Genomic DNA, 13625 nt, shown 5'->3' on the forward strand with positions numbered 1-13625 from the left:
TGTGATGAAATTGGAAAGATTTATAAAAAGCTCAAAGAATTTATTCTGCTTTTATCTCATTTATAATGAGGAAATAAATAGGAATTTGAACCAATTTGAAGGAGGCCCCCTAAAATGCTCCAAAGTTAAACTTCATCCGGGCTTTGGATAGCTATGCTTTGAAGTCTATGCAGAATCTTTTAAAAGGTTGTTAGTATTCCTCAGTGTGGTCAGCAGACATTCATGTTCAAGTCCCCAGGATCTGTGAATATGTTATATTACATGTCAAAGAAAAATTAAGGCTACAGACATGTTAAGGTTGCTTATAAGCTGACCTTAAAATGGAGAGATTATCCTGGATTATCCAGCTGGACCTGATATATTCAAAAGCGTCCTTAAATGTGAAGAGAAAGGTAGGAATGTCAGTGTCAGAGTGATATAAAAAGAGAAAGATTCAACTGTCCATTGCTGACTTTGAAGACAGAGGAAAGGAGTTATGAGCCAAGCAATATGGATAACCTCTAGAAGCCAGGAAAGTAAAAAAAAAAAAAAAAAATTCTCCCTTAGAATTTCCAGAAAGGAGTACAGCCATGCAGACACTTTGATTTTAGCCCAGTAAGACCCATTTTGGACTTCTAATCTCCATAACTTCAGGATAATAGATTTGTGTTGTTTTAAGCTATTGCTTGCTGTAATTTGTTACAGCAGCAATAGGAAACTAAGACATTCAATAAACTAGAAGTTTTCTAGTCTACGAAATCCACATTTTTCCCAACTTAGGCAGAACGCTATAGTTGAACAACATGAGACAGGTAGTTTGAAAGTCTAAAAGTATATAACTGAATTGTCTGATCAGATTTGTTGTTTAATTTGCTTTATTGGTTCTAACCAATTATATTACATTTCTGCCATAACTAGCAACAGGTGTTTATTGGGCCATTTGAAAAAAAATCAGTTCATATGAAATGCCAAGATAAATCTTGTTTAATAGGAAACCTTATTGGTCACACTGATGAGGTAGAAGATAAATTATTATGTTTTGAGATTCAGTTTAATGCTCATTTCTTAAAAATAATTTAGCATTTGTGTGAAATCCAAATTCATATGTGTTAGTTTATTTGTTTTCCTCTCAATTAAAAAAAAAAAAAAAAAACTGTTTCTTGGGATGCTTGGGTGGCTCAGTTGGTTAAGTGTCTGCCTTCGGCTCAGGTCATGATCCCAGGGTCCTGGGATTGAGCCCCGCACCTGGCTCTTTGCTCAGCAGGGAGCCTGCTTCTCCCTTTGCCTACCACTCCCCCTGCTTGTGTCCCCACCCCCCAACAAATAAATAAATAAAATCTTAAAAAAAAAAAAAAACTGTTTCTCTTCATGGAAAACATGTATTGCATTTTTATTAGGTTAGGAAAGACAAATAAACCTGACTAGTAAAAAGTAAAATAGTAGGTAGGGAAAAACATATTTGTGGACAGTTTCAGTGGAAGTATGCAAAAAAAATACTCAGAAGAAAATTATCTTCCAAACCAGGCATACATACCTAAAAGTGATTGTGACTTTTAGGTATCTCTCAAAAGAAGTGAACCATTTGCTCAGTAACTTAATCATGATCTAGATTTTCATATTTAAGTAGCCAAGTAAGGGGGTTGCTGGTTGGAAACGTAAAATGAGCTGAAACATCACAATAGTATAAAGTATATTTCTGATAATTTTGCTAATTAAATTGTTACAAAAAAGTTACAAAGCTCTGTCTGCCCCATGGGAAGGTTTATTGTTTTTCTGAAGTATTCCAACAAGAAACCAAACTATGAGCACTTACGAAACAACATAATGTGTAAGGCCCAAAGTTAGATTAGCCGAATTGTTTTGAAGAGGCATCAAATAATTGATCAGGAAGTAAAACTGTGATTATAGAATAAAATCACAGTTGAATTGTAGCAAATAATTGCAAAAATAATTAAAGTCACAAATCCTCCCAGTAACAATGTGAAACAATTCTCTTTAGTGCCCCACAGGGATGGAACTTGCTAGCTTTGATTGGGATTAAACCTGGAGGTAAAAGAAAAGGAAAATTGTGGTCTGGAAGAAATCATATTGAGAACATATCATCCATAAGAAAAAAAAGTTCCTGAAAAGTGAATTTGGAAGTTAGGTAATTTCCATTTCAAAGGATGCAATTTATTATAGTTCCTTTAATGATTTTTAAAGAAGTCAACGTAAGTTGAGCTTTCATATATAGATAGATTTCTAGTTCTCAGTTTATTTCTTCTTCTGCTATGGTAAAACAGAGCCAGCTTGTTTCACATCTCTAACTGAAAGAATAGGAACTTAATTAAGGGGAAAATTTTGCTTTCAGAAGAATTATGAATATGATTTTTATAAGCAAATGTTGACTCTGTAAGAGTAAAATAACTGTTCTTTTGCTTTTAGTACTTGTATTGCCCATATACAACGCAGTATAATACTCACTACTGGATGACACCCTAGCAGTAGAATGAATGATTTCTGAAAATGTCTTCCATTCTTTAAAAAAATATAGTAATAACACAATCTGAAACACACGAATATGTTGCTTATATTCTACTTGGCCTTCATGTTAGCTACTCAATCTTTCCTTTGATGTATATGTTATGATCCAAGTGTAAATATCTACCCGATCTGTGATCTCTCAGGTTTAATAAATAGGATTGTCCAAGCAAAGAAGATATCATAAAAAAGCCTTAAAAGATAATGACATAAACCCCACTCTTGAATGTAAAGCACCTAGTGTTAGACAACAAACTAAACCACAACTCTTAAAAGGTCCAGTGTTTTAAATCAAATTATTTTAGTAATTCTAAATTATTTATTGAGTCCTTACTGTGTCTTTGGCACTGTGTGGAACATTTTATACGTAAGGGATTTGTAATTATATTGTGAGAACAAAGCCTTCTCAGAATGACACACTAAAGTAAGAGAAGGTGGTATATAGTTAGTTACAAAAATGAATGCAATAAATAAATTACTCAATTTAGTGGGCTTTTTTAAACTCCAAATTAATATATCTTTTTTAATTGAGTGTGTTGGACTAATGAATCTCAAAAAGTCAATTTAAATTGCAGCTAGACAACCTCAATCTGTCTATATTTAATAAATACTAATTCAACACATACTATGTACAGATACTGCATCATGAAATCAAACTAATATGATGAATAAAGTGAGAAAAATAGACATAGCTTTAGCTCTTTCAGAGCTTATACAATGGTGGGAGATATATACAAGAAAATAGGCAATTATAATATAGTGTGATAAATAATAATGCTGTGAAGCAAGACAGTATCACTAGCTTGAAAAGTCAAGACTGAAGGATGAATAGAAATTCACCAAATAGAGGGGCTAGAAATGTTCTGGTAGAGAATATAGCATATAGCAAATGTCCAAAGTTGGAGAAACAGAAAGAGAAGGAGAAGAAGAGAGAGAGGAAAAGAGATGACCTGCTTAATAAATGCGAGAAATTATTTATGGATATGATGGAGTCTGAGGGGAAGTATGAAAAAAAATGAGGGTGAAAGAAAAAGCAGGAATTATATCATAAGTAAAGCACAAGTGTACCTGTGCATGTGCACACACACACACACACACATTTTTTTTTCCATCCAGGACAAAAACATTTCCAAGAGATTGACACCCTATCTGAAATTCATGTTTACAGAAAACAACAGATCACTTTATGATATTTTTTGGAGACAGAGATAGTCCATTAGAAAAATACTGGAGAAACAATGGAGGGGCATTGTAATAAAGGCGGTGAGCATTGCCTTTTGGTCACATCTACTGAAAAGTAAGAGCTCTTTGTGGAGCAGCACAGAATAGGAGTCAGTCTCCAGAATGGCTGCCTCCCACCTTTCCCATACCTCACTATTTATACTTATTTATACAACAGGAGTTACACACTTGCAGCTGTGAACAACTCACAATTTATAAGCTACTTAGAGAAGTCTTTTGTTTTAACCACACAGTGATACATTTGATTTTGTTTTTGTTTTTGTTTTTTGCATTTAAAAGTTTTGAAATTATAATTTAAAAATCCAGATTCCTATTTTTCTGTAAGAAACCTGAAGCTCTGGCAACGCTGTCCTTTCATTTCTTCATGGAAGAAACTGGCTGGAGCGGAATACTGGCAGCCTGTATAGGGAGGGAAAGCCAACATTTAGTTTGCTGCAGTCTAAACACTCTCATATACCCAGCCTCTGCAGAACTTTGAAACTTTGACTCAGGGTGTAACTTCCATGGCTGTTAGCCTTGTCACTAGGTTACTTTAGGTTTTTACCTTGTCTTCTGGATTTCTGGCTTGGTATCTTCTTTCACTTGGCTTGCAACCCTATTTAACTTTTGGCTATGTTTCTGCTATTCATTTTGGACTTGATTTCATAGACTTTGTCTTCCCACATATTGTCCCAGTAGACAGGTCCTCACACAGTCTATTACCATTTATAGAATGTCAAATAATAGAACTCCTCTGCTCAAAAATCTCCAGGAGATGTCCATTTCATTCAGAGTGAAAGCCAAATCCCTATCATTGATCCATAAGGACCAGTACTAACATTTCTGAACCTATCACCAACTATGCTCCTCACCTACTCTGTTCCAGCCCATTGTTCTCCTGGTTATTCTTTAAACATGCCAGATATGATCCAAATTCAGAGCCTTTCTGCTGTTTGAACAGTCATCCCTCAGATATTTTTTACAGTCACCTTGTTCTGTTCAGTTCTGACTTCTTCAAAGGCTTACCCTGATTACTTGATTTAATAGAGCAACTTGTTCTGCAACACCACTCCCCACCCCCGCTACTCACAAATCTCCATATTCTGATCCACTTTTGTGGTTTTTGTTGTCTTGGTTATAGCATTATTTTCAAACCATATGCTTTGTAGGTATATTTTCTTTATTGTTTATCATCTATCTGTCTTTCTAGAATATATGCTCTGTGAAGGCAAGAATTGATGTGGTTTTTTTTTTGTTCATTGATCCTCTCAAAGTCCCTGAACCACTGACTAATAATAGTTGGAGGAATAAATAAATAAATGAATGAGTTACACCTGATAAATAAATGAATGAGTGGTTTACGATAAAATGCAAAAATTTCACCCCTATTCCAAGGTCTATTCATAAGATCTCTTATATTTACTTCCAGAAGGAACTTTTGTTTTGGAAGAACAATATATTTATCATCATCATTAAAAAAGTATTAGTGTATATGTTCTCCCAAAACCTCATGTTTTTAATATGGCAAAAAGAATATATTAATGCCTCTGAGTCTTAGTGTGAAGATATAAATAAACAAGTGATTATAAGTGTTCTTTACATAAGTGTTAGTTGTTACTAATAAAAAATAATAAAAATAATAGAAACTAACATTTATTAAGCATATGCTGTGTACCAGGCACTATGCTAAGCATTTTATAAATATTATCTTGTTTAATCTCATTGAATGCTTGTAATAACCTCATGGTGCACAATATATTATTATGCCTAAAAACTAAAATTTAAAGAAGTCGTTGGCAGAGCCACCACTTGAAGTCAGGTTTTTTTAATCCAAATTATTTTAACTACTATTCTATTCTTGTGTGTTATATTATAAAATAATAGTCACTTGTTTCTTATAGATCCAGGCACACCTATCTCTTTTTGTCTTTTCCTACATTCTTATTTCCCAGTTATTGATGCAGATCTTCCCTAAATGACACAGTAGTAGACAGTTGTGCATCAGCATTATATTGAGGAATTGCTAAATGGTTCGAACTGGGCTAGAAGGTGCAGTAATAACCAAAGGGCCAAGTGTCTACCAGAGCAGGAAGGCTACATCAGAGAGCACTCAGTGGTTGGACAAATGTCAAATGATAGTATCTAGGTTGAAACAAGAGGAGCAAGGCAACAAAGAATAGGAAAAAAAAAAGAAAAGACTATTCTTTGAAATGAACATGTTTCCCTTTAGCTAGAGTGCCTCTTCTAAACTGACCCCATGGATATTAGTCCACTTTACATAAAACATTCTTATTCTGTACTTACATATTTTAGTGGGAGAAAAACAAATGAGAGATTGTCATCTGCCCCAGATTCTTGGCTTTTGCATGATTTCCTACAACTAGCAATGAGCTAGAATTGCTGTTCCCTCCACTCAGTTGCATAGTTATGTGCTAAGACAAAAAGAGAAAAGGCGAAAAATGCAATTTGGGCAGTAGTAGTCCTCCAAACCCAGCATTTTTTTAGCCTCTATTTCCCAAATGATATCCCAACAATCATAGTAATTTAGCATGTTATGTTCTTGATTCTGGTAGAGAGAAAGTGATTATGTAAAAAAAAAAAAAAAGGTATATTGTGCTGTTTGCTGTTTGATATTGCACTTCAGCAAAGGAGCATCACCAGCTGACAGTAATCAGGCAAGGAAGAGCAATTAGGCAGAAATTGCCCAGATTGTGCCTGAGCTTAATGAAGGTAGAAAGGTGAAGATCACTTGTAGTTTGGTCAGCACATCGGGAGTTCAGAGTACAAAATGTACAACTTAGAAAGTAGGAAGTGTCCGTAAGCCCCACATATTAAGAGATTACTTTTAAATCTAAAGAGAGATCACTTGTTATTCAGGAGCATGGGAGACCAGTTTAAGTATTGGGGACTCTCAATGCCTGGTTTTCCATATATCAGTCAGTGGATTAAGTGACATACAGTGAAGAAATAGGCTGTGATCTTCAAGATTATGGCTACCTTCTTAGGAAAACATATTAAATGTATGTAGAGGAATATGATTGCTCTAAAACAAAATAATTCAGGAACCAAGTCCAGGAAATAGGGATGTTTTTTGGGTAAGGAAGTGATACAGTAAGATGAAAGTTTTCTTAAAAAAAAATGATCAAAATTATATGAGAAAATATGGTATAAAAAGATAGGTGACCATAGCACTTTGCTGCTTGAACTTACAGATAAATCATCTCAGTTGCCAAATGAAGTGACAGAGTGGATTGGAAGGAGTGTTTGGAAATCACAGGCAAAGATTTTCAGTAGATTCAACATTTGGCAACTATGAGACCTCAGGCATTTATTTAAAATCTCCAACTTTTAGTTTTCTTATCTTTACAATGGGGATAATACACCAAACTCATGGCCCATTGAAGTGAGAAATAAATGAGATGATACTTAAACCAGCTAAGCCTATGCCTGGCACATAGGAAATGGTCAAAATGTTGGCTCTTCTCTTCACTCTCTTGGCTCATAAAATAATAAATGGTCTGCTAACAGATTTATTCTTTTCAAGTCAAGATAATAAAGTTCAAGCTAGAGAAAACAGAGAAATGTTGGAAAGACATAAAGTAAATAATGTGTAAGACTCTGCCTGTTTGTTATAGAGCACTTAACTTTTTAATGTCTTCAAATAGTTTCCATTTGATTTTCAGGGTTTTTTTTTTTTAAGATTTTATTTATTTATTTGACAGAGAGAGACATAGCGAGAGCAGGAACACAAGCAGGGGGAGTGGGAGAGGGAGAAGCAGGCTTCCCGTGGAGCAGGGAGCCCGGTACGGGGCTCGATCCCAGGACCCTGGGATCATGACCTGAGCCGAAGGCAGACGCTTAACGACTGAGCCACCCAGGCACCCGATTTTCAGTTTTTTTAATTATAGAAAGTATTTTTGTAATTATATATTTTATATATTATATACTTACAATGTTTCCAATAATAAAATAAAATCACATTGCTTCAATTAGCATTTAAATTAATTTCTTATAAACTTATTGCACTGAAATAGTTTTTCTTTACCTCTTGTTTTTATGTATCTACTCCATTTTCTTCTTTTCTATAATATGTTTAATCTTTCTGTGATACTGTGATTTCTAATAAGAAGTAAATAGTTGGTATCTGTCCCTTTTTCTAACACAGAGCTCCTAAAACCCTTGGAATTTCCTTAGTGATCACAGTGATAAAGGTGTCTTAATATTCATAACAAACTCCTTATAATCATACCTGAGTTTATGTTAATGAGGTTATTTTTGGAAAGAACTTAATGATGGGGGCTTGTTACCAGGGAAGCCAACCTTGTGATTGGAAAGTTGCAACTTTAAAGTCTCACTCCCCTGACCTCAGGGAAGAGGGGCTGGAAGTTGAATTGATTGCCAGTGGTCAATGATTTAATCAATTGTGCCTATGTAAGATAGCCTCCATAAAAACCCAAAAGGACAGGATTTGCAAATATTCTGGGTTAGTGAACACATGGAGGTTCAGGGAGAGAGACTTGCTCAGACAGCTTAGGAGCTCTGCATTCTTTTCTCTATAAGTTGCCCTATGCGTTCTTCCATCTGAGTATTCCTGAGTAATACGCTTTTATAATAAATCAGAAATGTGGTAAGTAAAATGTTTCTCTAAGAGCTGTTCTAGCAAATTTATCAAACCTACAGAAGATGTCCTTGGAAACTCTAACCAGTAGCCAGTGGGTCAGAAGCACAGGTGACAATTTGGACTTGTGATGGGTGTCTGAAATAGGGGAGCGAAGTCCAGTGGGACTAAGCCCTTGACCTGTGGGATCTTATGCTGTCTTCAGGTAGAGAGCATCAGAATTGAGTCAAAGTGTAGGACACCCAACTAGTGTCACAGATTTGCTTGGTGTGGGGAGCTGTCTCTTATCTTAAGTTTCCTTTTGATATTTACAGTCTTCCTTAATGGAGGCCTTCAGTGTCATTTTAAACTCACCATGCCTTAGGATTGCATTCTTAACCCTCTTCAAGCCACCCTTTTCACTGGCAAAATATTTACATTTTAGAAGTTAGGTCAGTTTGAGTATTTCTCCAGTGAGGAGAGAAGTTTCTATTGCCTTCTGCATTAAATTTTAAAGCCCCAGGACAGAATTCAAGATCTTTGAAAAATCTACCCCTTGCTGTTCTAGCTTCATGTCACCATCAGTGTCTCTCTTCTCTGCCTCAGAAATGGTCCTGGGGAGCAAGAATGAGCACAGGAATTGATGGTGGCTCATGATATTGCTTTATATTTTCCTATGTTCAAATTGAACAGTTAGAAATGAATAGGCATAAAAATCCTGATATTCTTCAGATGAAATCTTACCAGATAACTCCTCAAATCTTGGCAAGTGAGTCTACTTTAAACATGTAGAAGTCACTTCCCTGGACATAGGTGCCATTTAAGAAAGCCCCACAAAGTCAAATCTTCAGAACAGCAGATGCGACTTTAAAAATGTCCTCGATATTTTCTCAAATATCCTCTATCTTTCCTCACGCAAAGTACTTTCGTTGATGTAACTATTGAACATACAGCATGCCCTAGGATCACTGCTTTTGACTAATTATAAAAAGAATCATCAAAAACACTGGACCCACATCACACAACCAGTGAGTGATAGACCCAGAACCACAAATCAAGTGATACACTCAGATCCTCTCCACTACAGCACGGCCTCTCATATGTTGTTACAGTTTGCATCTTATGAGAAACAGTCCAGGATTTGGGTAGATGCTTCATTTTTTTCTGTTTGTTTTTCTTTAAATCAGTTTAGAAACAAAAATAAAATCATAAGTATTCCAGTTTGATGCCAACTACCTTTTCAATTACTTGTTTTCAACTTCCCAATTGATGTTAGATTTTTTTTTCTAATTTGGCTTGTGGGAGGGAAATCATATGTATTCCATTTGTTTCTATATCGCTAATGAAATTCCCATTTGTGAAATATGTTTCAAATGAAGAGTATCTAAAATTATAAAGGTCTGAAATTAACTATCAATTTAACATATAGCATTCTGAATTTTACAATTAATTTAGCATACAATACATTTTTAATAAGAATGAAAGAATTTTTTTTTAAAAGAGGCATTTAATCCTGCTCATGTCTATACATGGAGAAAAAGAAGCAGATTGAATAATGAATACATTTACACTGTAAATTTTAAAATCTGTGGTGAAAAGTCCCTCTAAAATTGTTTCTCTCTCATAGAAGAGTCACAGAGCATCATGAATGTTTACACTGGATGGTGGTGTGCTGAGAGGTTGTCTGGTTATTTTGTTTTGTTTTTTAATTTATGACTGTTTCCATTCTCCATCAGTATTTTCAGATAATGCTACTGGAAGGGGATTTCATTTGCTTCGGCCAACGTATGGCTGCTTTTCCAGATAGAACTGGAGAAATTTTTTAAAATGATCTATGCTTCTTCCTGCTGCAAATAATGTCCTTTTACCAATCTTTACTAGTGTAAAGATGTGAGTGTGGGTGTGCATATGAATAACTAGAAGCAAAGCTATAGGTAAATCAGCATATGCTGATGCTGTTTTAATAAAAGAATATGTTATTTTCCTTTTCTACTGGGTAAGCCAGAGAAGAATTGCTATCAACATAAAGACAGTTAAAATGTAATGACATGCAGAGTTATCTCAGGGGGAGTACATCCAGTCTTATCTGTCTATCTCCAGGGGAGTATATGTAAACTAAGCATAAATATTTTTATGTGTGGCAGATTTTTAAAGCTAATTGTTAGTAAACCGTGGCTCCACAAAAAACCTCTAAGGGGCAATAAACTGCTCCAGTATTAAGAGCATTGTAAAATAAAATTTGGCTAGTGTATATAATGTATTCAAAGAGAAATGATGGACAACGTAGTACCAATAGCATGCAGTATTTTGTTTGGTATGAAAATATTTTAAATATGCATTATAGGACCAAAAATTTGGAAGAAAAAATGCCCAACTAAGAATGAAAATCGAATAATGGCGATCTTTACTAGAGGGGAATATGAAACTTTCTTTCATTTTGCCAATTGATAAAATATAAATATATATGTGTATGTTTTTAGGACTAATGAGGGCAAGATCTCAATTAGCTGAACAGGATTAAGATTAATTTTAAATATATTGGGAAAAGGATTTTCAGATACCCAGATAACGTAATCTCCCATCTCATAAATCACCAAAAAGAATAAACCTACATTTTCATGGGTTGTGAGACTTTTTGCTGGCAAACTGCTACTCAGAAAAAAGAAAATCTAAGTATAAACCTCACTTCAATTATTTTTTATTAAAAATTTTGAAAATTAAGCAATGCTAAATGTCACATGAAGAAAAATGTATTGTAACTACAGCATTTATTGGATGATACACACAGGCCTCTGTGATGTATTTTCAAGATTATTGTTCAGTATAGTTCATTAGATAGAGCACGTCATAGATTCATGGTAAATCATGTTAGTCATGACTTAAAAATTAACTGAATTTAGATAGCAAGGACTTTCTCATTTTTGCCTCCCTATCTTTTATAAATTTGAATTCTATGTAATATTCTACACTTCTAAAATATGGACAATTTATTGTGGTTTTATGACGCTTATTGCATTTTGCTCTGAGTTTAAAATAAAAAAAGTCCCCTGCAGTTGAATACTAAATTTCAGGTATCTAAATTTGTAATAGCTTATATTAATACATTGTTTAAATACATATTGTCAAATTTACAGCTGGAAATAAAATTAATGGAGCGACTATAACAACAACAAAAAATCTAGTTGTTTTGTAGAAAGTCCTTTGCTAAAGGGTTCAGGGGTAGAATATGAAATTTAATGAGTGTAAATGTCAAGTCATGCATGTGCAGGGAAAGCATCAAGCTAAGTTCAATTTAAATGGCAGTGAATTAGTTAACGGGGGTGAAGAGATAAGGATAAATAACTAGATCCAACATCTGAATTCTCATTGCATTATACAGGAACCAAGAAAGCTAATAAGAGGCTGACTTTTACCAAGAGCAATATATTATCCAAGGATATTGTGCTCTCTTGTTTCATGGGAATTAGACCAAATCTGGGATATATGGTGAAGTTTTGCTGCTTCATTTTTTCAGAAATATATAGTCAAGTTTAAAAGTTTTTTGTAGACACATTAAGTTTTGCACATAAAAAATTGTTATTTCTCAAAAAATGCTAATAATTGATTTGATAAGTATTTAGTATTTAAAATTGACCTAAGACAAAAAAATGTTTAAAAAAGTTTTATTAGGGGGCACCTGGGTGGCTCAGTCATTAAGCCTCTGCCTTTGGCTCAGGTCATGATCACAGGGTCCTGGAATCAAGCCCCGCATCGGGCTCCTTGCTCCGCGGGAAGCCTGCTTGTTCCTCTCCCACTCCCCGTGCTTGTGTTCCCTCTCTCACTGTGTCTCTCTCTGTCAAATAAATAAATAAAATCTTTAAAAAAATAAATAAATAAGAAGTTTTATTAAATAGATTTCTAAAAACATGAAACCATGTGTCTTGGCATTAATTGGTTGAGAGGTATTTAACTTCAGTTTCATAAAGGCCAAATAAAAGCAAAACTTAATGTCTTAGAATGGGCAGTACCATTGATAATCTATCAGAAATGTATTGCTCTTCAGATATACAAAACTAATTAACATATTACAAAAGTTTCAATATTCTCTTATGGTGATACTCTTTCTTGTTTTGTATCTCCCGTAATATGAACAAATGAATCTTGTTTTTATCTTGTTCACTGTTCTTTCTCAGACTTCTAGAACAGTGCCTAACACAGCTGCTTAGTAACTATTTGTTGAATTAATGATGAATGATTGAATAAATGAACGGGGTCTTGTTTCCATATTGCCCAGGTGTTGATAAATAGTCCAGATTTTTTTTCAATTTGAACAGGGAAGGTTTACTATAAAAATGATTAATGACTTATAGGACATTAGCTAAGAGGGAATAAAAGAGTACACTAAAGAAAACTCTAGGGCTGAGGGAGAGTAGTCAAGGAAAGAACAACCTTTTGGGAAAGTGAATCCTCTCCAAAGTTAAGTTTCAGACTGATAGGAGAGAGTGTGGTTGTAGCCCTTTGGTTGAGGGAGAGTTGACTAGGTTGTCCCAAAGCAGAGTTGGTCGGGCAGAGTTGGTCCATGGGCAGAGGCTGGCTGGGATGCCAGGGAAATGCTCTGGGGAGCTGCCTGCTGGAGTACTGCCAAACTATCTAGGAAGCCATAACCAGGAGGTCATCAGGAGGCAAGCTGGGGAGCCTCTGAGTCTAGATTGCTCTTGTGAAGGGCTTTCATTAGTAACCCAGTGTGCAGTTATACAAAACATGGAAGTATGCTACAGACACTCTGTCCATCTAGGAAGTTAGAAATTAGACTGGGGTTAGAATTTAGGTGGTACCAGCATTTGATTCCTTTTTACTGTGTTCCAAAAGAACCTCAGTTATCTAGCCTTGGTTTTCCTGTCTGTACTTACAGTTCTTTAAAGGATTAAATCAGATAACCTATGCAAATGTCTAATATAGTATCTAACCATACTAGACCCTCAGTTTGATTATTTTTCCCTAGTCCCCTTACATGGTCTATTCACAGTTTATGCCAGTAATCAGGATATCACTTCTTGCCCCCATACCATGCTATACTTAGTAGAAAAAAAAAATCCTAATTCTAGAATAATCCTATTCTTTCTTTACCATCTATGGAAAATGTGAGACTCACTAGCTAGGCAGAAAGCAAGAAGCTGCCTGAAATCTCTATGACAGAGCACTCATTACAGTTTACCACTTCGTAACTTTCTAAAGCACTCTATGCCTATAGTCTAATTTGATCTGCAAATCCATTCTTAAAGGAATCAAAGAAGAGGCTGAATTATTGTTCTCATCTGAAACATGTAGA

The sequence above is a fragment of the Phoca vitulina genome, unplaced genomic scaffold (genome assembly GCF_004348235.1).
Source record: "Phoca vitulina isolate PV1807 unplaced genomic scaffold, GSC_HSeal_1.0 scaffold6, whole genome shotgun sequence".
In the NCBI taxonomy this organism is placed as follows: domain Eukaryota; kingdom Metazoa; phylum Chordata; class Mammalia; order Carnivora; family Phocidae; genus Phoca; species Phoca vitulina.